Source organism: Alligator mississippiensis, chromosome 5, assembly GCF_030867095.1.
Source record: "Alligator mississippiensis isolate rAllMis1 chromosome 5, rAllMis1, whole genome shotgun sequence".
NCBI classification, from domain to species: Eukaryota; Metazoa; Chordata; order Crocodylia; family Alligatoridae; genus Alligator; species Alligator mississippiensis.
In genome coordinates, this window is record NC_081828.1 from 120380874 (window position 1) to 120408091 (window position 27218).

Sequence of the window (27218 nt, forward strand, 5' to 3'; positions counted from 1 at the left end):
GAAGACATTAATTGACATGTTTGTGTTAGCAAGTTGCAGTTTGGAGCCATCTGGCTATCTACAGGGAGAAGCAGGACTTCTGGGTCCACTGGGCCAGGCAGAGGTGTGGGGGGGTGGCTGCCATGCTCAGCCTGTGAAATTGGCTGCCCAACCACTGGTCTCCCTGCAAAATCTGCCAGCAGCTGCCTCGATTTCAGTAGACCCCTTTTAATAGCTCACACAGGAGATGGGAACAATTCAATTTCCTACATTCCATGGAATGTAGCTTATGCCCCTTCACTGCGTCTCTTGGGATATAAAGTATTCCACAGAAAGCAGAAAAAAGAACTAGACGGACATGCAAAAAATAGTGAGATGTAACCTATAAGAGCATAACAATGTGCAGTTCTCCTTATGACCATGTATCACCTAGATGCCTTCTTCTGGTATTCCTTCAGACTTGGTTTGGTCTTCCAGAGCCACTTACAAGGTGCAGGTTTTATGGACCTGGCACAATCCAGTCCAGGCTAGTATGTGCACAGGAAATTGGCAACAGATCATTCCAGTGCTGACTGTAGTTAGTAACAATTTTTCCCCAGGTGAAGTGGTGCTGCTTCCTACAGAGAATTAGACTCATAGATGTCATGAGAAGAATTCTGTCCACAAGGGGATAGCTGTTCCCCACTCATAATAAAACTGCCTTTCATATGTATGAACAACTGCAAATGGCTGGAGACAGGGTTGTCAAATATCTTGTTTTCCCCACAAATAGAGAACTCTTATTTTATTTTTGTTTTTTGACATTTCACATTTTTTCAATGTTGCTCCAGTCCTGAGTCAAATGTCAACCCATTTATTCAGAACCTCTTCTCCTACACTCATTTTCAAATGGATTAGCAGCTACAATTCTGTCCACAAGTAAGAAAAGGCCAAAGATTTGGCTAGTTCTAGATGGTTAATTACACTGACGGGTTCAAGGAAAACCCAGTTTCTGTAGTGAACAGCACTGAAGGGAGTGATGGGGTATCAAGCCTGGGTGCCTCTCATCCCTCAGACCAAATGATCACATGCCCACTTGCAGCTAGCTGAAATGGAAATGTCTCTGAGCATGCGTCTGAGGTTCAAATTCACATATGTGAAGAACAGCTTAGCAACACTTCCTCCATACATAAGTGAGAATTCTGACCCTGACTCTAAGGTCCCTTCTACACATTACACGTAAGGCATAAATAACCAGTTAATCATGCCTTAAGTTGTAACCCAGCTACATGTTCAACCAATTAATGGCATGATAACTTAGTGGCTTATTGTTTGTTTTATTCCACACAAAAAAAAAGTATAATAACTTTGTAGCTTGTTCTAGTCATGCCATTGAATGTGTGGCCAGGTGCTGCCCTGTGGCTGAGAGCTCCATCAATTGAGGGTCCTCTAGCTATAGGGGTGCACCAACTACTACCAGCCTTACAGTTGACAAGGCTCATGGTGGTGGCAGCGTTCCTCATCTGCTGCGGAGCTTGCACAGGGAAAATTCTACCCTCTCCTCCAGGACCCTTGTTGGCTGTGGGACTTGCAGCAGTGGCAGCATTCTCCCCACTGCCCCTGCTGATAGCCTTGCAGGCCATGTCAGCTGTGGGCATTACAAAGTGGGCAGCATGAGGAATGCTACCCCCGCTACAAGCCTCAGCAGCTGCGGGGCTTACAGCCATGGCAGCAGGTGCAGGGGAGCCCAGGATTGTGATCCCAAGCTCCCCCTTCACCAGTAATAAGGTGCAATGGGCTCCAGTGCACAATCCCACAGTCACGCCTCATGCCATGCATATGTAGCATGGCAGGTGATGGGATTGTGTGGATCATGCACTAGATCCCATTGTACCTTCACCTGCACATGTAGGGGGACCCTAAGGTGGTTTCCACACCACAGTTGAGGCATTTCCTGCCTGAGCAGTTCCCAGACAACACTCTTCACTGGTATCATTCATATGATCCAAACCTAACTGTGCACCAGTGAAACTGCTCTCTGACCTCAGTGCCACTCTCATGCATGCCATGTAGCTGCAGAGAGGTGCCCTGGAGTGACCTCAGAAGTATCTTTTCAGGGCTGGAGCATGTGAGTGAGAGTGAGCTGCTAAGGTGTGTTGTACCCTCCTCCTGCTGCAGTGTAAATGTACCCTAAAGTAGCTTTGGACTTTTTTTTTTAACCCCATGCTGAGATTGGTATGGACTGGGTGGGGGGGAGGGGTTGCCCACTTCTGTAGTGGTGCACTTGGCCCTCTACCTGGGATTTCTTGAGCTTATATTAACAACCTTTTACAGAAGCAGTTGGTTCTTATGGTCCCCCTGCTTTACCTGTGGCAGGTTAGGGTGTTATATCTTGTGTTGCCAAGGTTGATAGTAGTTTTACTAATAAGTTAAACAATGGATTTGTACAGGATGGTGTGGATAGGAATGATCCTCCTTCTGGTAGGGTGCTGAACTAGATAACATATGGAGGTCTCTTCCAGCTCTACTTCTTTCTGATTCTCCATGATTCTGACTTCTGAGATTCTTTAACCATTCTCTCTGTCAAAATATAAAAGGCATCCAATTGAACATTTAGTTTTACTTATCCTAGTGTAATTTTTTTTTCTTGGCTTGACTCTTTGAAAAGTATAGAGTATTTTTACATCTAAATAAAAAAATATTTGTTATCATATGCTTTCCTATTTTATATACCTTTCTATCTCTAATAGGTCTTTAGTAATCTTGCCTTTTAAAAAAAACCAAACCTTTTCTTCCAGACAGCTGGCTGCAAATACAAATGTTTTAACAAATGTATCTTCCTGGTGATTTATTACATTGTCTCCTGGTGGAAAGCCTGATCAGTAAATGAATGGGATTGTCAAATTCTATGCTCCACTTTCTAGCAAATGCAACAGGATTACTGGCAGAGAGTCTAAATAAAAGAGAAGGGAGAGGGAAACGGAAAGTAGGCAAAAGAAAGGGTGCTTACAATGAAGTTTGAAAAGAAAAATGCTGAACACCTGATCTTGCTTGCATTGAAAAGTAATGTGAATTTTGCCAGTGATTTCAATTAGGATGAGAGTTGGAGTATTCCTAAAATACATATCCCTTGGAAACCATTTTATAACTTTGAGAGAATATGAGAAAACCCCCACTGTACAGGAAAGGAAGAAAAGAGAAATAAATTTGTAGGAGAGGGAAATAAACTACTATTAATACAAGTCCTCCCCTCAACACCTACATGACAACTTTAACCTGATAATCTCAAAGACCTTTCAAATGTAATTAAGTTAACCCCAGTATACAAATCAAATAGTAAATTAGCTGTCAGCTTAGTTTTCAATTCTAATGCAAATCAAATGTATAGAGAGTTAAGCACTCTAATTTAAGCACTCTCAAACATTAATCATTTGACTACCATATTTACTCAAATACAAGTTCAGGTTTATTTCCCCAATCGGCAATGGGAGGAAAGCCCCTTTTCTTACATTTGCATGCAAGGAAGCCTCATTAAATATATTGTCTATTATTAAATTGCTCCCAAAAGCAGTATGTATTCAGCAATGGAACCCAACTATGAAGTTGATAAAATGCAGCCAACACTGAGCATGACTATAAAACACATGGCCCATATTGAGCAAATGATGGGAACTTTTTTTTTTTGATCACAAAGATAGATTAGTACAACCCATCTGAATGATTGTAGTGCAACTATATGGGCAACTATAGACCCATTAGTCTTACTTCAATTCTGGGAAAGCATTTTGAGAAGATTATCAAGGAGCACATCTGTGATGGGCCAGCAGCGGGGATGATGCTCAAGGGCAACCAGCATGGCTTCATTAGGGGCAGGTCCTGTCAGACCAACCTGATTGTCTTCTACAATCAGGTCACAAAATCATTGGACACAGGTGTTGCAGTGGATGTAGTCTTTCTGGACTTCAGGAAGGCCTTTGACACTATCTCCCACCCCATTCTCATTAAAAAGCTAAGTGACTGTGGCATTGATGCCTACGCAGTCAAATGGATTCCAAATTGGCTGAGGGGTCGCACTCAGAGAGTGGTGTTGGACAGGTCATTTTCAACCTGGAGAGAAGTGGGCAGTAGGGTCCCCCAGGGCTTGGTCCTTGGGCCTGCACTGTTCAATTTCTTTATTAGCAACTTGGACAACGGGGTGAAGAGCAGCCTGTTTAAATTCACAGATGACACCAAGATTTGGGGTGAGGTGGGCACACTAGAAGGGAAGGGCAGATTACAGCAGGACCTGGACAGATTACAGGGGTGGAAAAATGAAAATAGGATGGGATTCAATACTGACAAGTACAGGGTGCTGCACTTGGGCAGTAAGAACCAGCAGCATACCTATAGGCTGGGGAACTCCCTTCTTGAAAGCATGGTGGCACAAAGAGATCTTGGAGTCATTATTGACTCCAACATGAACATGGGCCGACAATGCGAGGACATGGTCAGTAGGGCTAACCATACCTTGTCCTGCATCCACAGATGCATCACAAGCAGGGCCAAGGAGGTGATCCTCCTCCTCTATGCAACACTGGTCAGACCGCAGCAGGAGTACTGTGTCCAGTTCTGGGCGCTGCACTTCAGGAGGGATGTAGACAGCATCGAGAGAGTCCAAAGGAGGGCCACTCGCATGATCCGGGAACAGCAGGGCAGACCCTATGAGGAGGGGCTACGGGACCTTAACCTGTTCAGCCTTCACAAGAGAAGGCTGAGAGGGGACCTGGTGGCCATCTATAAACTTACTAGGGTGGACCAGCGGGGTTTGGGAGAGACCTTGTTCCCCCGAGCACCTCCCGGAGTAACAAGGAATAACAGCCATAAGTGCTAGAGAGTAGGTTTAGACTAGACGTTAGAAGGCACTACCTCACAGTCAGGGTGGCTAGGATCTGGAACCAACTTCCAAGGGAAGCGGTGATGGCTCCTACCCTGGGGGTCTCTAAGAGGAGGCTCGACGTTTACCTGGCTGGGGTCATTTGAGCCCAGTTTTTTTTCTCTCCTGCCCATGGCAGGGGGTCGGACTAGAAGATCTACAAGGTCCCTTCTGGACCTACATCTATGAATCCTATGAACTACATTGCATACAGTTTTACTGCCTCTTCACTCCTACAGCTGAGCCGTACATTTCTTTCCCATTTCCAATGATTCTTGTTTCTTCACCACCTTAAATGTCTGGCAAATATCACTAAATGGGGCCCCAAACAATTCATCCAGAATCCTTCTGTTACCCCCTCTCTCAGCCTATTGCACATGATTAGTGTGGCCCTGTCCTCCATGAGGTGAAGCCAGACCAAGTTGTCTTATGCCTCATCTGCATATAAATTTTTGGAGCATCTTACCCTGGACTTGTGACAAGAACACCCAGTTGCAGTCATGAGTGGGGGCTAATTAGCACATGGATCCTTTGTGGGGGATATATGGAGTACACACATGCTGAGCTGTGTGGTCACCATGGCTTGAAATACAGTTAACTTTGATGGGGCCCAACCCAATGAATCATATAGTAAATCATTTTGGCTTTGGACTAATCATGCATAGTTTGATTTATATATAAGTAGGTATAAAAGTGCTCCTTAAAACTTGCAGCAGTTTCAAAAAAGGTAAATGCATCAATTCTGGATGAACTAAGTCTACATGCAAATTAGCACAGGTATGTTTATTTTAAGGTTAGTGTTTTCAAATATACCCCTGCCTTCCATATGCTCAGAGCGAGCAGGATCTAACAGTAAGGGGGAGGGGAAGAGCCTTTGGGGGGGAAGAAGGTGGGGGTGCAAAGGGTGCCGGAGCTACCTGGCTCTCCAGATCTATGTTTCCTGCTATAACAGTGGGAAGGGGACACATTCAAGGCAAATATCTCATAATTAGGTTATATACCTGAAAAATATAAATGTATAATTTTTCCATATATAGAGTCTAATAGGAGGGTCACCTTATATTCAGGGTTGTCTTATTAACACGTAAATATGGTAATTAAATATGAGAGCTGTTTTTCTCAAAGTCCCTTACCAAATAATCAACAGACTTTTATAAGTAGAGGAGAGAGAAAACCATGCCCTCACAAAAGGCTTGCAGACCTATCTAAATCTAAAGCCTTTAAACATTGAAATAGAAAGTACCCAGTTTGCTGCAGATTGCACGCCTACAAAGGCCTCAAACTGTCCTGTCTTTTTCCAAACTGATGTAACATTGTTTTTCTTATGTTTCAAATTACAATGAGATGACTTGTCTCAATTTGCAGTTCCTTAATATACTGCATTTAGTTATTATTCATGTTATTTTATTACCAATATTATTTGCACCACATATTTCTTCAGTGTGATTTATTACACCAAGGTTGAAACTGCTGTAAATCTGGTCCTACTATCATTTTATAACATTGGGTATTTAAAGTGTCATTTTAAGGTTAAAAAGCATCAATCAGTCTCCTCTGTCATGCGGGTGTCTGCGTGATAACCCTTGGAAAGGACTTACACTGCAGTTACATCAACATAACTGAAAACAGAATTCAGTTGCATAAGTTAAAAGAATAACCACCACCATGTCCCTATCCATGTTTATTACAATACCTGAGATGATCAAAAAAATGAAAGAGCTTCCAAAATCTGATTTACTTTTCACCAAGGATGCCAGTGATTTATGTCCTACACTCACTCAGTTCAGGCAATGCAAATGAATAAGACAGTTTCATTCTTGTTTCTAGTCGGTTTCATTTTCAGGTCTTCACATACTGGTATAAGATGGGGAATGTTTCAGTTCAGATGTATAGAAATATGGCTATTTAAATATTTTCTGCAGGGGGCCTAGAAATACTTCTCTTGACCTTTGCTAAGTCATTTTTGTTATCAATGCCAGATTTTAACCTTAAATAAACCTTCAGTGTTGTTTAAACTGTCAGGAAGACAACTTTGGCCTAAGTTCATAAGCTTCTTATCACTTTAACTTCTTTACCATATTCTGCAAGCTTTTGTTCTGTCACAAGGCAACATCTGATATGTTACAAATACATCTGCTTTGAAATTATGTCAGTGTCTTTTTCTTAATGACAAGAGTCCTTATACTACCTGACTAAGAGGCAGAGAGAGAGAATTATCCCATCTAGTCTTTACCATATGCAGAGGCTCAACTGTGATTTCCTCCATTTCATTCATGGGCTCAAGTCATCCCCAAAAGGACAGGGAAGGATTAAAATAAACCCTACGTTTGTCCCTTCACTTCCCAGGGAGTTGGATGAGTGTATGGTTGCTGGATTTGAGAATACAAGTCCTCTTTCATTTCTAGCTTGTATAGCTTTCATCCAAGGCAGTGCTTCAGTGTGGCTCTTTCCCTTTGCTCTAGAAATACAATTCTTTGTGAAGCTCTATCATCAGTGGTGGGACTCTGTCCCAGTTTGGGGCAGTTGTGTAAGCTACACAACCTGACCTTAAAAACAATATTCACCCATATGGACAGGGAAAGATAAACTTAAGTGTAGCACTTAGATTCCCTTGGAACAGATTGTCAAAATAAGCCTTTGTTGGGTATGGGTAATGTATAGGTATGGTGACCATATTATTTTAAAAGAAAGCCAGGACATTGTTCCAAGTGAAGGCGGAGTGGCATGGTATGCTAGGCAGGCAGTGGGGAAGGCACTGTGTGGGAACAAGGTGGGCAGACTCCACGCCATTTTCATTTAAGCCAACTGTAAATGGGCATGTGGTCATTTGGGCTGGGGAATGAGGCACCCAGGCTTGATATCCTCATCCCTCCCTCCACTCGGCTACTGTGTGGGAGCAAGGTGGGAAGACTCCACTGGTTCCACCCCCCTCCCCCCCTGCCTTCAGCTGCTGCTCAGGAGGAGCTAGGCCAGGCATGTATGTGTGGGGTGGCACTTACTCCAATCTTCCCACAGCAGCAGTAGTACCTGCCCAACCACCTGCCTGGAGCACCAGGCCGCTCCACCTCCTCACTGGCTTGGCGGGGAAGGCGCCAAAATACAAGTTTGCCCTGGGCACCATTTTTCATAAAGCTGGCTCTGCTGCCACACACTCATGTGCAGTAAAATCAGTAGAGAAAGAAGGGATCATGTTAAGTAGCTGCTTCCAAGACTTGTGTTTAATTTCACCAACCAGTCAGGATGCCAAGATGGCCTACAAAATCTGGGACTGTCCCGGCCAAACTGGGGTGTCTGGTCACCTTATGTATAGGCTACGTGTTGGTTCCCTGCATGCTTTGCTGGGTTATAACTGATGTATAGACTGCGCGTTGGTTCTCTGCAAGGAGGTGAATTTAACCTACAGAAAGCATTATGCAGAAACCCTTCAAACAGCCCTTCTTTTATAGCCTGCTAATAATGCCAAACAAAAGTTTTACTATGCTCCATTTGGGAGTTATGCAGATGAAGCAAGAATTGCATGCACAACAGCATATTTTTCAGCAAACATGTAGTTACTGATAAGGAGCACGGGTAAATGATATGACATGGAAGCAAGAGAGGATTATAGATGCACTGTATTATTACCTATCTGGAAGATTTATTTGGCCAATATAACTATACTCAGGGGTCTTGAAATAGTGTAACATGTTTGCAAAAAAGCTATAGCATAACTTGTATGCTTCATTAGTATTGGAGAAATTTCATTTCACTAAAGGTAAAGGAAAATCCAAGTCAGACAGCCAAAAACTAAGCTAATTATTTAAAGTGATACATTTGGTTTTGAAGTAGGCCCATACCACCACTGGGCTTTGTTCCACTTGCAAATGATTTACAATAGTGCCTGAATTAGTGATAAATGAACCTAAAGAAGAGCTTTGGAGGGTCCTCTCAGATAAGTTTAGCTAACCCTCATGGCTTCAAAAATCTCAGGAAACTTCCTGTGCTTTCTACTTTGCTCACATCAGAAATCCAAGGACAATGGCCTTTTATGTTATTTTGATGCTTCTGTTTCCATTCAGAACAGCCAAATGCAAAAAGACATGAGTGTTAAATATAGACTTGAAAAATTAGCCATACTTCCCACCTCAAAAAAGGTTTTGTCCTGATTCACTCTAAATCATGGGATGGCTGGATTTTGATGGGGAATTAGGCCTGGCGTCACCTGTAATGGATGGGCTCAACCCTCAGGATTAAGTGAGGATAAAGTAAGAAGATGATGGGTTAAAGTGGAAGAACAGAAGGAGGTAAATTGGCTTCTTTATGGTGGTTTGGGAGAAGTGCAATATTCTTAGACAATTGGTCTGTAAAATAGAAACCTGTAGAAACAGAAAAGTCCTTGCAGGATGTCTAGATTAAGAGGAAGGGAACATTGATGCACTGTCCTAGTCTTCAGTGAAATAAATACAGTGGAAGGCCATTGAAGAGGGCCTAAGCCAGACCTTCTGTGTGATGTCAGGGAGATGGGCAAGCAGCCTATACCATTGAAGTTAATAACTTAGGTTGGAAGTAAGTCTGGGAGAAGATACTTCATGTTTTACTGTTAATTAACATTTGAAGATACTGTTCTCCCTCTGTATATTCTGCTATACATGACCAGTAGAGGTAGCTAAGCTGTTGCCCCACTGATAAATGAAAGGCCAGATGGAAAGGTGTTCCATGTTAGGGCATTTCAAAGATTGCAGACCCTATTTCTAGAGCACTTCTGTTTGGGTGCTGTCTTCACGTTGTGCTGCAAAGCCCATCTTTCCCCACGTGTCTGTGAAGAGGTAGGTGATGGGTAGGGCTAGTTAGAGGTGGTGTGGGCCTCCAATGGGAACTATGTGGGTGGGGCAATTGGATCTTAGGGCAGTCAAGTTGTTACAAGGTTATTTGATTTCACTCAGGTAGTGGGTCATTCAGAAATTATAAGGCTTTTTATTCTTGTTATAAGAAGATAATTAGGAGGTAATTGGCACTAGTGCCGCTGGAATTTAGACTGCCGGATGCCTAAGAACCTCTGTTACACATTGTACTTTATGCTTCTCAAATGTTGATTTTTTTGTTAGTGTTTGTTTGAGTTTGGTATAGATGCACGTTCAAGCTAAAAACCTCCTCTGACTGTCCCTGACCTGTGCAGCTGTGACTTTCCACTACTGGGCTGGTGAACAGGGGCCTGACTAGAAGCTACAGCTGTGAGTTGTCCCCACAGAACAGAAAGATGGGCGAAGGGGACATTTCATTCCTGGGTTGCTGGAGGACTGCAACTTGGGGAGCATATCTCTGGCGAGTAGCCACACATTCATGGAACACAAGCTCCATGGATCAAAATGGAGTGGTGTCACTTTTAAGATGCCTAAAGTGTGCTTGAAACTAGTTTATACATCTAAATGTGTGGACAGTCCAGGGGTTTGGAGCTCCCTAAGGCACCTAAACATAATGTGTAACAAAGCCCTCAGTCGCTTTCAAAAATGACATTTAGTTTTTAAATCACTTAAATGTTTTAGAATATTTTATCCTCACTGTATTTCCAAAAGACTTTCAGGGATGCCCATAACACTGGATAGACACTCCTTCATTTATGCATTTTTTTAAAGTACAATAAAAACATTTGGGTTAGATCCAACCAACAGATTCAAGCAGCTTTCAAAAATTGCTGTTAGTGCACAACACATTTTTTCGCTATGTAATGTGCCTATGGCCACAGCGAAATTGAATGCAAAATAAAGTGTTGCTAATCACTTATTTTATACGTGGAAGACATATGAGACACTTTAAAATGTAATAATAAGTCTGTTGCTCTCTCCAAAACACCCTGAAATTAGCCAAGCTTTGAAACGTTAAAAGTAAATAATACTGTGAAACTCATATTTCAAAATAAAAACAGATTTTACTGTTTATGCCTACTACATGCAAGGTATTTCTGCAGAATGTATGCTTTTTCTTCAGCCTTGCTCCCCATTTGTGGACAAGCTGGGCAATGAAAATGATTAGAGGTCTGGGGCACATGACTGCTAAGGAGGGGCTGAGGGAACCGGGCTTATTTATTCTACAGAAGAGAAGACTGAGGGGATTTAATAGCAGCCTTCAACTACCTGAAGCAGGGTCCAAAGAGGATGGAGCTAGACTGCTCTTAGTGACAGCAGGTGACAGAACAAGGAGCAATGGTCACAAGCTGCAGCAAGAGAAGTTTAGGTTGGATATTAGGAAGAATTTTCTCACTAGAAGGGTGGTGAAGCACTGGAACAGGTTACCGAGAGTGGTGGTAAAATCTCCATCCTAGGAGGTTTTAAGGCCTGTTTCAACAAAGTCCTGGATGAAATGATCTAGTTGGTGATGGTCCTGTTTTTGAGCTGGAGATTGGACTAGATGACGTCCTGAGGTCCTTTCCAACCTTAATTTTCTATATTCCTATGATTTTAAATATGATTGTAGTGTTATAGGAACAGAAATATCACTCTCAAAATGTCACCAGAAACGTAGGCAAAGTATTAACATCTGCAGATCAGATTTTTACTTTTACCGTGTCTTAATGTTTCTCTTTCTCAAATACTGCTTGTTTGTGAGTATCCACAAAATTATTCCATTTTCCTTTGAGAGGAAATCACATTTATAATAGGTATGAACACATTTTAAGAATACTAGAATTACTGCACACCTAGCCAGTTAGTGCCTCTATTCCACTAGAAACAAATTTACTAACCTTTTAGCTTACCAAAAATAAAGCTAATCAAATGCTGCACTTCAGCATTCTCATGCAGGACAGTTGGAGGCCTGGTTCTTTAGGTGGGGCTAAGTAGTGTCCAGGACTGCTTAGAAAAATGTGAGTTTCTTCAAATATGGATCACCTGTGCATGAGTTAGTGTCCAAAAAGGCTAACATGGCCACTGAGATCACTTCAGAAAAGGGAAGTTTCAGCCGTGCCCTTTTTCCACTATCCATGCCTTTTGTGCTGGTAACTGCAAGCAGGAAGGTTGGTTGAGAGTAAAGATAGATCAGCTGTTAGGGTTTTAAGCTAAGCCTTGGAAGGCTTCAGTTCACATTCCCTGCTCTACTACCAAATCCCTGTAGGATATTTGACCAGTCACTGACTTGGACCAATTTTCAAAGGTAATGAGATGTCTAATTCCTACTGTGAAGTTTGGCACCTAAATAGCAAAAAAGGCCATAAGTGTTAGGTATTTCATACATATGCTCCAGGAGTGTGTGTGTGGGTGGGAGGGGGTGGGGGGAGTGCTTTAATTAGAGTGGCTCCGAGAGTCACTCTAATTAAAGATCCTGGAGCATCTCATGTATCAGCATCCCCATGCTGAAAAATGACAACAGGGGTACTTTAACTAAAGGTGGTCAAACAAGCTTTAGTTAAGCACCTCCACCACCATTTTTTAGCATGGGGATGCTGTTACACAAGATGCTGGAGTCTACTGGAGGGCAGTAATTACCACACTCCAGCAGACTCAATTAATTGACTCTGCTCTGATGCTGTAATGTGCTATATCACCCTCTTTCTGTAAAAGTAGATAATGCTTTTATGAGTTCTCTGCAATGGAATCTATGCATTTAACATAACACAGTGGAAAGTCAGTGCCCTAAGCTGTTGCAGGGGGCAGAGTGGGGAAATTGCCTCCATCTCTAGTTGTACATGTAAATGTAATAACAGATAGTGAGAGAGACCTTTTCCAGGGGTCCTCATATTTTAATCGGACAGTAAAATCTGTATCTTCATAGAACCCAAAAAGTGTGTGAAGTCCTCATATTGCTTGTATTCCTTCTTGCTAAAGGCTGGCCAAACTGTTTTTCTGGTCCTTCAGTGAGTTTCTAACAGGTGAAGACCCTGCTGCTGTGAAAAGCTCTGACTTCAGTGGGACTCTCCATTGGCATATTGATTCATCTGCATGTACTCTTATTCCAGGATGGGCCCCTAGCCTGCTGCAATAGAAGTATCAGCAGCAAGGACATTTTATTTTTTTTAAATTGCTTACGCTGAAGTTCTGACCAAGTAACAATCAATTTAATATTATTTATTAAAGTCTTTTCCAGTCATGCTCTCCAAGTCAAAGACTGGAGCCTACTTCTAGATTTCTTCTCCTTGCCTACACCAACAGTTTGCCGTCTCACTATCACTCACTGGTGCAACCAATGACAATAACAGTATTGGAGTAATTTGGAATCAAACATATTTTGATCATTGTGTTATTTAACCCACTTAGACCTGTACAACAGTTCTAAGTCAGGTAGCGGAGTAGGCAACCCTCAATCCTTCTGGGTCATGGTGTATGTGTGAGACATCACCAGAGCCATCCCTAGGGGTGTGCGGGGCCCAGAGCATATCAGCCTGTGTGGAGCTAGGGGACAGCGAGCAGCTGGAACGGGGGGAGTGAGCAGCCAGAGCGTGGAGCAGGGGGAGGGAGGGAGGGTGGCAAGTGGCCACAGTGTTGAGCCAGCAGTATACAGCAGCCTCAGCAGGACCTGTACAGTGCTTTCTATAGGGCCCCCCAAAGCTCAGGGCAGTCGCCCTGATTCACCTCCCCCCCCCCCCACCACTTAAGGACAGCCCTGGAGGCCACCATGATCTTCATTGTATATGCATATGCCTATGCAGAAGTGTGGAGTAGTGGAGCCTGTCCAAACCTTCCATCCCCACTTTAGGCCATTGAGGGTGCAGACAGAAGTGACAATTTTCACCCTATCTGAACACAAAGTGGTCTATAGCCACAACCAGACAAGTGCATGGCTGCAGATAGCTTCAAAAATGGCCAGCCAAGTGAAAATCTGAACCCTCATTGCATGTGGGATCAGATGAAGATGTTTCAAAACATACCATCTTCTGTAACTTCTTTCTGCGCTGACTGCCAGCCTTGAGCTGTTGTCATAATGGGAGGGGGGAAAGGGCATGAATGGAATTTGCTCTGGGGGTTTTCAGCCTCTGCTGGAGGGTTGGGCTGGTATATTGGAGCCCCCCTAAGGTGGGGGGTCTCCAATTCACCTTTCCCACACTCCATGGCTGACTGAGGAACCTCTAGAACAAGCTCCCTCCCCTCCCTTTCCCTCCTCTCCCATTCTGAAAGTCTGCAGCCTCACAGAGTGGAGGGGCCGTTGCTAGGGAAAACCAGTTGTAGGATACAGTCAGCAGCTAGATTCCCCTCCTCCGAACCAACAGTGAACTTCTGTTTGGTCTGGGGGATCATTGTAACTCAGAGCACTTCCTGCAAAGCATTCTCAGTTGTAATGGGGAGCGGCACTTCTGTCTGCATCTTGAGACAATATGCAAAGGCCAAACCAAGTTTTGATGTTCAATGCCTCAATGGCTGCAGTTATATATGTATCTGGAAACTGAACCCAGGTGTCCTGCCTGACCAGTAAGGATTTTATCGCTAAACCATAACAGCAGATTCCAGTTAGGTATAAGCCAGCAATAAAAATGCTAGTGACCAGTTTATGCTAATTTTCCCACTGTTGCTACCATTTGCAGAGGTGTAATGCTGTGATGGGAGGTTTTAAGAAAACTACCAAGGAAAATGAGCACTTTTTTTGGTTAAAAATACGGGCATTGCATTACACCTACTGTCTCTTTCAGGTACTGCTGGACAAGTTGAGAAGAGCTTCAGATAATCTCAAGCATCACTGGTTTAAATTGCCTTAAATTATCCCAGGCTTTATCTTTTCCTACATTACTATGAATGATGATGTGTGTCAAGTGTACTCAGACTCTTAGTTTGTTGCTAGTCTCCTTGAGATAAATTCAGGTGAGGTGCAGAAATGTCAACGTAGCTTAAATAACATGCTCTCCCTACATAGCTGTTGTTGTTTTTAAATTTTGCCAAGCTATTTTTCTGTTCAGAAAATTGCCTCTTGTTAAAATTTGAAACTAAAATGTCTTTATTGAAACAATGTCAGTTTATCTTAGTAAGGTCAAGTTTTAATACATTAGAAATTTCAGAACCATCAAAGGCAAGGGTAGACCTTACAGTGTGCTCTGAAAGATGGTTAGAGTTTACCACCATAAGCACAGGGAGAAAAAATCTATTCCAATAATAAATTCTATCCCTACTCTGTATTATGGATATTAAAAAAATCTCCCATAAAGTCCTTGATCCTGCAAACAGATGTGCATGTGAGTAGACTTTAAATTTAATCTTTGTGTTAAGGATGTAGATACATGTTTCCAGGATTAAGGCTAGAGTTAGGTAAATATTTCACTGTAGAAGGAGTATCAGCTGTAGATGCTGTCTTCCTGTGTGCTGTGCCATTTTTACTACTTACAATGCCTGTTATATGGTGACAGGCCCTGTCCAAAAATACATGGCTCTTTTAGTAACTCACCTCAGGCTGAGATGATCAAACCCTGTATTATTTTTCAGGATAATTCCTTCGGTGTCATGCTGCCACATGAATCCATTTACCTCCAACTCAAAAGGAGTTGTAAAAATGGCGAAAGTAGAAATGTCTTTTTGGTGTAAACAAAATAATGATGGGGAAGTCTCTGAAGGGAATATACTAGATGGAGCTCAGTGATGAATTTTAGGCAGAGGATGTTTGTTGGGTTTTTTTCTTTTTTAATTAAAGGCAACTTTTGAGAAGAGAACTTGGACTCTGACTGTAGGTCTGATTGCTCTCCTGAGGATGGAATAGATATTTGGCGTATTCATAGTGCCATAAAAACAAGACAGCTCCCTGTTTCTACTCCATACAGGCAACCCCCGCTTAACACTCATTTTAAATTGATATATGATTTCACTTAGAACTCAGCGAGTTTTGTTATAATGCTTACGGTCACCATCTTGGGTCATTAAAAAAATTGCGGTCCCATCTTGGGTCATCAAACACTTTCGGTTTCACTTAACGCTCGTTTTACTTAATTGATTCTTGAAAAACCGACTGTTAAGAGTGCTAAGCCAACTGGCAAAGTAGGTTCCCTGTCCATTTGGGAATACTTGTAACACAAGACTCACTGTATAAAAGTGTTTTACCCAACTGAACTCCACAAAGGAGCATGAGACAACATTTGTTTTCTTCTCCTAGAGTGCATCTACATGTGCGATTAGTGCTCATGAATAAACTCTGGAGTTGATTGCTCTGGAGTTAATTGTTCCCAGCCATATGTTCAACTGGCACTCCCAGGAGCAGTTAACTCTGGACCAATAAGCTCCAGAGTTTATTCATGTGCAGCACATGGAGCCCAGTTGGAGCAGCCCTGGCTGGCAGGAGGCCCTCGGGGTCAGCCTGCCAGCCCAAGGCTACTCTGACTGGGCTCAATGTGCTGCGGAGAGGCTGGCTGGGGAACAAGGGTGCTTCAGTGTGGGCTACCTGGCAGGCAGGCCCTGCACTGAAGCACTGTCATGTCCCAGCCAGCCAGATCAGCATCTACACATGCGCTGCTGTGCATGAAAAACTCCACAGCAGGGTAGTATTTCCCCTAATAGGGTCACGCGTATAGATGCTGTGACTTTTACTGTGGAACTAATTAGTCAGCTCCACAGTAAATGTCTTGTGCAAATGCCCCCCTACTGTTCCACTGTCAGCATCTAGCCTAGCATGAAGTTCTTCTGTTCAGTGACCTCACCCTTGTTTGGCTCTGAGGAGGATGAACCTCATTGCTTTCCATTTTCTATAAGTTTGTTTCTCTGTGTTCCTATAAGCCCAAGGACCTGCTGTATATAAATGACAAATTCCAAAAGTAAAGCCTCTGGAATACAACCATGATTTTTTGTCCTCATTATATATGAAAGTAGGTAGTCCCTCTATGCAGGGATGAAGATGGCCCGTGATATATCCTGGATGACCTGTATTATATCTATTCTAGTTGTGTGTTGATGGGTCCCACTTTGTTTAAGGATCTCTGTACCTATGAAGTTGTGATGAACCAGAAAGTGGACTGTTTTGATAGCTAAAATTTACATTTCCAAGTAGGGCTTATGACCAGTGTATTGGAAGGTGGGGGAAAGACTGTAGGAACATTTCAAAAAGACAGCTCTGAGAGTCGATCCTGTCCAAAAATATCTTATGCTGTTTTTAAACAATTCAGCAAGGCTGTCAATAACAGGTATTCTGGGGTGTAAATGAGCATCACTACTTTTTTTTTTTTTCTGAAGGATTCGGTCCTGGATTGAACGGTTTCTGGATTGCATAACAACCCCATTAAATAAATGTGCAAACAATTACAGAGCCACCCAAGTTAGCTTGAGTAATAAAAATGCTACAGCTGCATAGTGTGGAGCTGTACCCAAGATAGTATATCCTTTCCACAAGTGCTCTGTGCTAATATAGTTTTACTGCTTCTGGTATGCAAGCTAGCTAATTTAAGGCTAGGTCAGCATACTGCTCTGCATTGTGCAGTGTAGATGTATTCTTTTGACTCACCCTGTAAATATCTGCAAGTTTGATACTTCTACACAGTGCTCTGGGCATAGCTTCACTGGCTGACAAATTTGCCATAATATGCTCCATCCATTCCTACATACAGAGCTGCCTCTGAGTTTTTTGTTTTTAAAAAATCAAACATTTATTTGGTATGAAAGCAAATATTTTGGTACCTATACTTTCTAAGCTACTTCAGTATTTTTGTTGTATTTTCTCCATCTATCCTTTTTCTTCCCTTGCCATAAAAATGCTGAATTTATTTCAGTCTGAATGAAACTGGTGAGGGGCTGGGAAAGAAATGTCTATATTAGAAATAATTTCTTCTTTTTTTGGTGGTGGTGGGGACATTTCTCACACAACATGGGGAAAAAAAAATGTTCCTCAATGGTTCCTTTTGAGGGAGCCTCCAACCATTCATCTTCCTTCCCCACTGTATTTTTACTTGTTTGTGCAAAAAGAAATTAAGTGACGTATATATAACGTTATTGATGACTTTGAGAGTGATCCACCATTTCATATTTCCTGAAACTGGCTAAAGCAGTTCACTGTTTGTTTCTTGCCACATACCCAAAACATATCAACTATGATTCTATGAACAAACTCAGCAGGCATTCTACATACATTCAAATGTCCTGGCAGATGGAGGTCCTCTTAAAAATATGATGAATATTCTTCTTCTGCTCTCACATGTGCTAATTTTCTACATTTTTGAGGTGAAATAGAGACAGTGTGAATTCTCTCTAGTTTTATCTTCCAAAGAAGTCCATAAAAACATAGTAAGAATTTATTGATAAATTTACTTAGGTACCAAGTCTGATTCTGATTACAGTCATAGAAGAGAGAATCAGGAGTAAAGCTGATGAAAGAGAGAGAATTTTTTGCCAATGGAATATATAGTTTTCTAAAGAAATATAGTTCAGGTAAATGGTCTCAGCCCTTGTTAATCTGTCTGGTTGCTAAGTATGTTGTATGATTTGTTGTGTAATATATTGTTTGGTTTCAAATGACTGATATTCAGATGTCAGTTATGATAATACCTTAGGTATCTAAATAGATAAAATACACATTTGTGAAAACTTTGGGATGAGTAAATATTGAAATGGCTTCCCAATAGTATCTCAAATAGTCATGACAATGTAAAATCACAAATCATAGTGAATAGAACTTTTTTGGTTTGATCTGAGAAAAGGGTACATACATATTATGTATAGATCTCTATCTCTTTCATCATCTCTCTCTTTCATCAGCATTTTCTTTCTCTCTCTCTCTCTGATCAGCTCGCTCTCTCTTATTTAAATATATAACACAGGTAGAGAATTCATAGATTAAAGAAAATGGACAACAAACAGATACTTTTATTGAACCGACTGTGTAGTTGGGGGGGATGTTAATCAAGCTTTCAGACACAAATTGCCCTTTCTTAGGTTTGTGAAAGAGGCAGAGACAGTCTAAGCTAAACACAAGGTAAAACAATGACTTATGTTTACCTCCATTATGTAAATGAAAATAGTCACTTAAGAATGGGAAAAGGGCAGCAAATCTCTGGAGCAAGGCGAAGTAATCAGGAGTAGATATAAACCAAGTAAAGGCCACATGAAATAGATAAACCTAACAATATAAAAGAATAAGACCATTCAAAAGGGAAGAGCATTACCTGTAGCATACAGAGACCTTAACAGATGGAGCAGGTAAATTGTAGCGAGCTATAACACCATTGTCTGTGTTTAGTCCAGTAAAGTTGTTAATTTTTGTTCCCAGTTCCATCTTCTAAAGGTATTGTAAAGGTTCCTTTTAAGTGCAAGGATTGTGAGGTCAAAGATAAAACAGCTGTTCTGTAAAAATTGCTCTCCCACTGGTCATTGGATGTTTCTGTTCTTTTTTATTTTTCTTTGAGAATTTATTTCAGAGGCTGCACTGGATGACATGCATCACATTCTGTGATAGACATGTGTGGGATCCATAGATTTTGTTGGTTTCATTTTACAGGGTGTTTGTGATGATGGTGGAGATAGGTTGGTAGATTTTGCATTTGTTATTTAGGCAGGGTCTTACTCCATTTGGTGCTTAGTGAGCAGATCTCCTCTAATGATGAGTTGGGCAAGATTAAAAGGTTTTTGAAAGCCAACAGGAGGAGATAGAAAATATTTCTCCGAAGGATGTGGTCTTCTTCTAGAAAAGCTTTCAATTGTTTGATGACTTTTCTCAGAGGTTCTAACATGGGACGGTAAGTAACAACCAGGATTGTCTAGTCAATGGGGGTTTTCTCTCTGTATTTTAGTGAGTTTGTGCTGGGTGTTTGGGTGGCTCTTTCAAAGATATAAGCTCTTTCACTGCTGGAGTGTTCTTGCTGTGTAAAGGCATGTAGTCAAGATCATGGAATCATAGTGGGCACATCTACACGTGCGCTTTATTGCACATTAAACTTATTTAGTGCACAGTAAAACATCACTGTCTGCACTGCACGTGTGCCAAAATTAGTGCACAGTAAATTAATTAACTCCAGCATATGATAGTCCCATCGGACACAGGTATTATCCTATGCCACAGTAAATTACTGCACTTAAACATACATGTAAATATTGATGTCAGGATTAGTTTACTCTGGTTTAGATTGAGCCAGAATAATATATTCAGTCATATTAATTGCACACATAGACATGCCCAGAATCATAGAAAATTAGGGTTGGAAGGGACCTCAGGAGGTCATGTAGTCCAACCCCCTACTCAAAGGAGGTTGGATTACATCCCCAACTAGAGCACCCCAGTCAAGGCTTTGTCTACCCGGGTCATAAAAACCTCCAAGGATGGAGATTCTACCACTTCTCTGGGTCACCTGTTCCCCAGTGTTTTACTGCCCTCCTAGTGAGAAAATTCTTCCTAATATCTAATCTACACTTCCCTTGCAACAACTTGAGACCATTGCTCCTTGTTCTGTCATCTGCCACTACTGAGAACAGTCTAGCTCTATCCTCTTTTGATCCCTCCTTCAGGTAACTGAAGGCTGCTATTAAATCCCCTCTCAGTCTCCTCTTCTCTAGATTAAATAAACCCAGTTCCCTCAGTCTTTCCTCAGAAGTCATGTGGCCCAGCCCCCTGCCTGTTTTTGTTGTCCTCTTCTGGACTCTCTCCAATTAGTCCATGTCCTTTCTGTAGGGGGGGTGCGAAACTGAACACAGTACTCCAGATATGGCCTCACCAGTGCTGAATAGAGGAGAATAATCCCTTCCTTTGACCTGCTGGCAACACTTCTACTGACAGCCCAGTATACCATTAGCCTTCTTGGCAACAAGGGCACACTGTTGGCTCACATTCAGTTTGCTGTCCACTGTAACCCCCAGGTCCTTTTCTGCAGAACTGCTGCCCAGCCAGTCAGCTCCTAGCCAGTACTGGTGCATGGGATTGTTCCATCCTAAGTGCAGGACTTTGCACTTGTCCTTGTTGATTACTGCCCTCTAAATCCAATGCTCCAGGCAGTTTTCTATCCACCTTACAGTCTATTCACCCACTTCTTTACCTTGGCCATAAGAATGTTGTGGGAGACTGTATCAAAAGCCTTGCTAAAATCAATCGGGACTTATCGTAGAGATGGTATTAGACCAACAAGATTTTTGTGGAAATAAAAGAAAAAAAATTGCTAAAATCAAGGTATATCACATCCAGTCGTCTCCCCACACCCAAAGAGCCAGTCACCTCATTGTAGAAGGCAATCAGGCTGGTCAGGCTTAACTTGCCCTTGGTGAATTCATGCTGACTGTTCCTAATCACCTGCTTCTCCTCCAAGTGCTTTGAGATGAATTCCTTGAGGATCTGCTCCATGATTTTTCCTGGGACTGAGGTGAGAATGTCTGGTCTGTAGTTTGCTGGATCCTTCTTTTTCCCTTTCTTAAATATGGGCACTATGTTTTCCCTATTCCAATCATCCAGGACCTCTCCTGATCACCATGAGTTTTTGAAGATGATGGCCAGTGGTTCTGCAATCTCATCAGCCAACTGTCTCACCATCCTTGGGTGCCCCCTGTCCAGCCCTATGGACTTGTATACGTCCGGGTTTTCTAAGTAATCCCTAACCTGTTCTTTCACCACTGTTGGCTGCTTACATCCTTCCCAAAATGTGCTGCCCAGTGCAGTAGTGTGGGGTCTGACCTTGCCTGTGAAGACTGAGACGAAGAAGGCATTGAGCACTTCAGCCTTTTCTGCATCCTCTGTCACAAGGTTGCCCCCTCCATTCAGTAAAGGACCCACACTCTCTCTGATTCTCCTTTTGCTACTGACATATTTGTAGAAACTCTTCTTGTTACCCTTCATGTCCCTTGCTAACTGAAAGTCCAATTGCACTTTGGCCTTCCTGACTTCATCCCTGCATGCCTGAGCAATACTCTTATACTCCTCCCTATTAATTTGTTCAAATTTCCGCGTCTTGTAAGCTTCCTTTTTCTGATTTAGATTTCTGAAGAGTTCCTTGCTAAGCCAAGCTGGTCTTCTGCCACTTACTAGTCTTCCTGTGCATTGGGATGGTTTGTTCCTGCACTTTCAGTAAGGCTTCCTCGATGTATAGCCAGCTGTCTTAGACTCCTTTCCCCCTCAGATTGGCTTCCCAGAGGATCCTGCCCATGAGTTTCCTGAGTGAGCTGAAGTCTGCTTTTTCTGAAATCCAGGGTCCTTACTGTTCTGCTTTCCATGCTTTCTTTCCTCAGGATCCCAAACTCAATCATCTTGTGGTCACTGCTGATCAAGTTGCTATCCACTACTACATTCCCCAACAATTCTTCCCTGTTTGTGAGCAGCAGATCAAGAAGAGCATGGCCCCCAGTTAGCTGCTCCAGCACATGTACAATGAAGTTGTCCCCAGCACTGTCCAAAAACTTCCCAGATTGCCTGAGCATTGCTGTTTTGCCCTCCCAGCAGACATCAGGGTGATTGAAGTCCCCCATGAGAACCAGGGCTTGTGATTGGGAAGCTTCCGCTAAGTTGTTTGAAGAAAATCTCATCCACTACTTCTGTCTGGTCTGGTGGTCTATAGCAGACACCCACCATGACATCACCCTTGTTCCTCTCTCCTTTGACCCTAACCCAGAGACTGTCAACGGGGCTATCTCCAGTTTCATACTGGAGCTCTGAGCAATCATATGGCGCTTTTACATATAGTGCAATTCCTTCTCCCCTTCTCTCTCTGTCCTTCCTGAACAGTCTGTACCCATCCATGACAGTTCAGTAGTCATGTGAGCTATCCCACCAAGTCTTTGTTAACCCAATCGTGTCATACTTCTGTGACTGTACAAAGATTTCCAATTCTTCCTGCTTGTTTCCCAGGCTCTGTACATTTGTGTACAGGCATGTTAAGTAACTAGTTGATTACCCTGATTTCTCAGGCAGTATGAGAGCACCTCCCCTATTGCCCTCTACTGCGTGCACTTCCTCCAGGTCTCCCACGTCCCTAATTACCTCAGGGCTCTGGTCTCCATCCCTCAGCAAACCTAGTTTTAAAGCCCTCCTCATTAGGTTAGTAAGCCTGTCTGCAATGATGCTCCTTGTGGTTTCTTTTGGTCCAGTCCTCCAATTTGTCAAGGTCTGTCAGAATCCTAGATCTACCCTCCATCGTATCTACTATTGTCCCCCAGCTTGGTATCCATGAACTTGATAAGGGTGCACTCCATCCCATCTTCCAGGTGATTGAAAATATTGAACAAAACCAGACCCAGGACCAGCCACTGGGGCACTCCACTTGACACTGGCTGCCAAGTAGACATCGAGCCGTTGACTACTACCCTCTGATCCCAACGATCCAGCCAGTTTTCTGTCCACCTTACAGCCCATTCATTCAGCACATAATTCCTTAGCTTGCTTGCAAGAATATTATGCGAGACCATACCAAAAGCCTTGCTAAAGCCAAGGTATATCATGTCGACTTCTCTCCCTGGCATCCACAGTGCCAATCATCTAAAAAACTTAGTTTATAAGGGCCACTTCAGGAGCAAATTTGTGTTCAACATCATAATAAAAAAAAAGGGGGGGGTAGGCAGGAGGCAGGGTAAAGAGGAACTTGTTCTGAGAGGCATGAGCTTTTCTAGACTACAGTCTACTTTGAAAATTAAAATGCTGATGCTATAAATGGTTAAAGGTTGCATGAAAAGGTTAAGGGTGACATCATCTTGGTCTAGACATAGATACAGGGTGAACAGAAAAATTGAGAAAAGGGGGCTCTTTAGGCTAGCAGAGGTATGACAAGAGCCAATGGCTATATATTGAAGCTAGACAAATTCAGAATAAAGGAAGGGTTTGTGCTTTCTTCTTGTGATTCCTTTTTTTTTGGAAACTCAGAGAATCTAATAAAGGAAACAAGTTTAATTTTCAAGAATTACATAGTAAGTTGTAGTATTCTACATTTTTTATAGGTCCCAAACCACCTACTCATCATTAATTAAAATGCCTTGCTGTCATATGTATTAAGCATCCTGCATTTCAAAATGCCGATGTGGCACTTTAACACATCAGTTGATGAGTTTTAGTTAAAGCGCCCCCATGGTCATTTTAAAATATTGAATGCTTAATACACATGATGATAAGGCACGCTGGAGCATTTTAATTAGATTTATCCAGCAGACTCAATTAATCTGCTCCGACACAGTCAAATTAGAACACTTTAGAGCACGTCTATTGGCACCCCTTTTGAGTTACCTTGGTGGCTTTCGAAATAAAAATGTTTTAATTTTCAAATTTTCAATCACAAGTTCCCACATCATTCATGTAAAGCTTGATTTTATTAAAATTACCTGATTTTTTTTACCATGATAACAAGTCAAATAGTATTTTTTCAATCAACTGTACTTCTAGAATGTACAATAGTTTTGTGCTGCTAAAGTGAGATTTAAGTGGCCAGATATAGTCATTACACTTTTACCGGCATAAGTGCTTGAAAGCCAGTCTAAATGCATAACAGTACAGAAGTTCATCACAACTAGGGTGCCTGTACATGAGCCTAGAGGCTGCTCTGACTCACTGTAATTGTACTGTGCCAGAGCAGACTCAATTAATCGAGTCGGCTGTAGTGTGATAATTACCAGGCAACCTCCATATCTCGTGTATTAGTGTCCCCACACTTCAAAATGGCAAACAGGCACTTTATCTCAAGCTCACTTGATGAGCTTTAGATTAAGCACCCCCACCACTATTTTGAAGTGCAGGGGTGCTAATACGTGAGACACTCTGGGTGCTTGAATTCGAATGGCTCTCAGAGCCACTCTAATTAAAGCACCTCCCCACACACACACTCCCAGAGCATGTGTAAAAATGCCCATAGAGTGGTTTAAAAATGGCAGAACCCAGTCTAAGATAGACCTGGATCAATGTGCACTCAAACTTAACCAATTTAGGTTAGATCAGGGAGTCAAACTTCTGTACCAGATCAGTGATTCCCTTGGCTGTTGGTGGGTCCTTCTGCACTGGGCTAAAGTGATTTGTTTAAAAATCTTCCAAAAGCTTTGGAATAAAAACTGCCAGGGTTATTATTAGTTTTGAGAATGTTTTATATTAATCTGCTGTTTTGTTTGGCTTACAGGGAAAGCTCTGTCTGGACAGATATAATTAGGCTGAGGATAGTTGGCTGAAATCCTCTCTGCTAAAGTGATCTTGACAAGCTGTAGTTGCAACCTTAGTTTTACAGACATTGTATTACCAGTGCTACTTAAATGCATACATGGAGAAACAGAAAAAGTTTTTCACTTTCTCTGATGCTTCATAGGCCAGTGACCTTTATAAATGACAGCAAATCTCTGCTGAATGAAGGATGAAGGGAAAGAGGAAAACATTAAGATATTTTGTCCTACTTTTTTGTGGCATGTTGAAAACAATCACAAGGCCTATTTGTCATGCTCTAGCTTTGTCTCCGTTCCCCAGTAGTGTCTGACAGGCTGAATGAAGAAAGTGTAAGTGAAGATGAATTGGCAAAAGGTATCACTTCTGGTCTGTCTAATTTCGTACCAGATGAAAAATATATATAATATCAAGTTGGTTAAGTGAAAGAAATATTAAGATCAAGGAAACTGGGTGGCTAAAATAAGAGCCCTTTGGGCAATGAAAGGACCAAATGAATCAACCAAATCTGTCTCTCATAATTTAAGTACTTCACTTACTGCAAGTTATTTGTATCATTTAAAATAACAACAACCATCTTGGTTCTATTGAAAAGGAACACACGCACATACACGCATGCACAAAGAAGTTCCAGAAGTGCTGGGAAAATTTCCCTAATGGGAAGGATCATTAAATTGTAGACTTATCTCCGAAGGGGAAATATGTCCTTCTGTTTTGAATCATTTAGAACTAAACGCGAGAAGAAAAAAACGTTCAGGCAGACTGTAGGGGAAAATCCTACATTAGTGGAGGGATTAATGAGATGACCTACTAGGATTTATCTACTTCTAGACTCTGTTTAATGTAAGGACATGCCTGAGGTGGGGTGATAGAAATAGCATAGGGTCTGTAAAGGGCTTTCCCTAGGTAAATGGGCACCAGGTCACACGTTTTCTGCCAGAATTCTGGGGACAAGTGGTATTTTTGGTCTACAAACTTCTTTCTTCCCATATCAGCAGCTGCCTAGACAAAAGTTTTAAGATCCCCTGGGTAGTACTTATGAGTAGATGTTAAGGCTAAGGTTCTGCTAATGATCCCTATTTTCACCGCCCAGCCCCCCGAATCTACAATCTAGGCATGTGTGGGTTCTATTTCAATTCAGTACAGCTGACATGCAACATTTACAGTCACCGTGCTAGCTAGCTGTGTGTGATTCCTTTGTACAGATCTGTGGAATACTTTAAGCCTGAAAGATGATAGATAGATCATGCTTGCGATGAACACACGCACATTCCTCTAGTGCTCTTGAGATTCAGGTAAATATAGAAAGCTGTTATTCCATAAAAATGTAACAACAGAATATATATTTATCAGTCAACAAGGTACATGCAGATTCTGAGCAAGTTAAGGCATAAGGTTGATAAAAAGACTCCACACTCATGAAGCATGGGTTTATTAGGAGATAAATTCTATGGGTTCTGAAATATCCCCAAGCCAAATGGACTGCAGCTTTCATCAACTATAAAGTCTGATTATCTTCCAGCTGATGGCAAAGAAAGTTTTGTTCTGGCTTCAATGGGAGAAGGATGAAATGCTTAGTTAAAAAATCCTTTCTAAGAAACTAAATCACAAGTCCTGACTCTGATGTCATTTTCAGCAATTCTATGCCAGTATGATTTCACTTACTTCACTGGAGCTATTTCTGTTTAATAGTGTGCACGAGATAAGAACCATCTTCTATTTTTTTGAGAAATCAATGTATTTTTAATGCTGTCAAATTCTTTTTTTTTTTTAATATTTTAAGTTTTATTCAAGTTTCTTTTAAACTCTGCTAGCTAAGACCTTAGTTTTCAATGAACAAACATATCTATTTTTGATGTTTTTAATGCAATAGTTTAGGAAGTAAGTGACAGAAATATTGCACAAACAAAAGTAAAAAAGACAAAGGTAGGTCCATTCCAAATACTTCAAACAATATCAACATTTTTGGAATGTATAACAAAAATCATTATTTCTTTTTCTACCAACTATGTAGAATAGCAAGTTTTATCCCTTCAGTGCATTCTTTAGGTACCAGATTTCTGTCACAGACACTATTATTTCAAACTTCCTGCCTGTTTGTAAGAAGTAGTCATCAAAAAATAGTGAAAGGCATGACAGAATGTCTAGCTGAAATTATACTCCCACTAAATTGATATGAGGCAGAGAGCGTAGGAGGCATAGAGACAGTGTGTCATCTAGATCTAGATTGATAGACACTGTATGACCTGATACTTCAGGGCAATGGGTGTAACAGTCACTTCATACACAAAGGCCTTAATGTGGTCTACAGCATGATTACTTCAGGTCCTGTTGCGCTTGTACATAATGGTGATAAGTTTTGCATGAAAATGGGGCACTGATG

The 27218-nt window shown here is 41.8% G+C and overlaps 1 long non-coding RNA gene across 1 annotated transcript in view; it reads right to left on the reverse strand.

Annotated features, from left to right (window-relative positions):
* Positions 1-264: 264 nt before the first annotated feature.
* LOC132250656 (uncharacterized) overlaps positions 265-27218 on the reverse strand; it is a 51452-nt gene continuing 24498 nt past the window's right edge. The window contains exon 4 of the long non-coding RNA XR_009462259.1: positions 265-2538. This is a non-coding gene — a long non-coding RNA (uncharacterized LOC132250656). The remainder of the gene's footprint in view (positions 2539-27218) is intronic.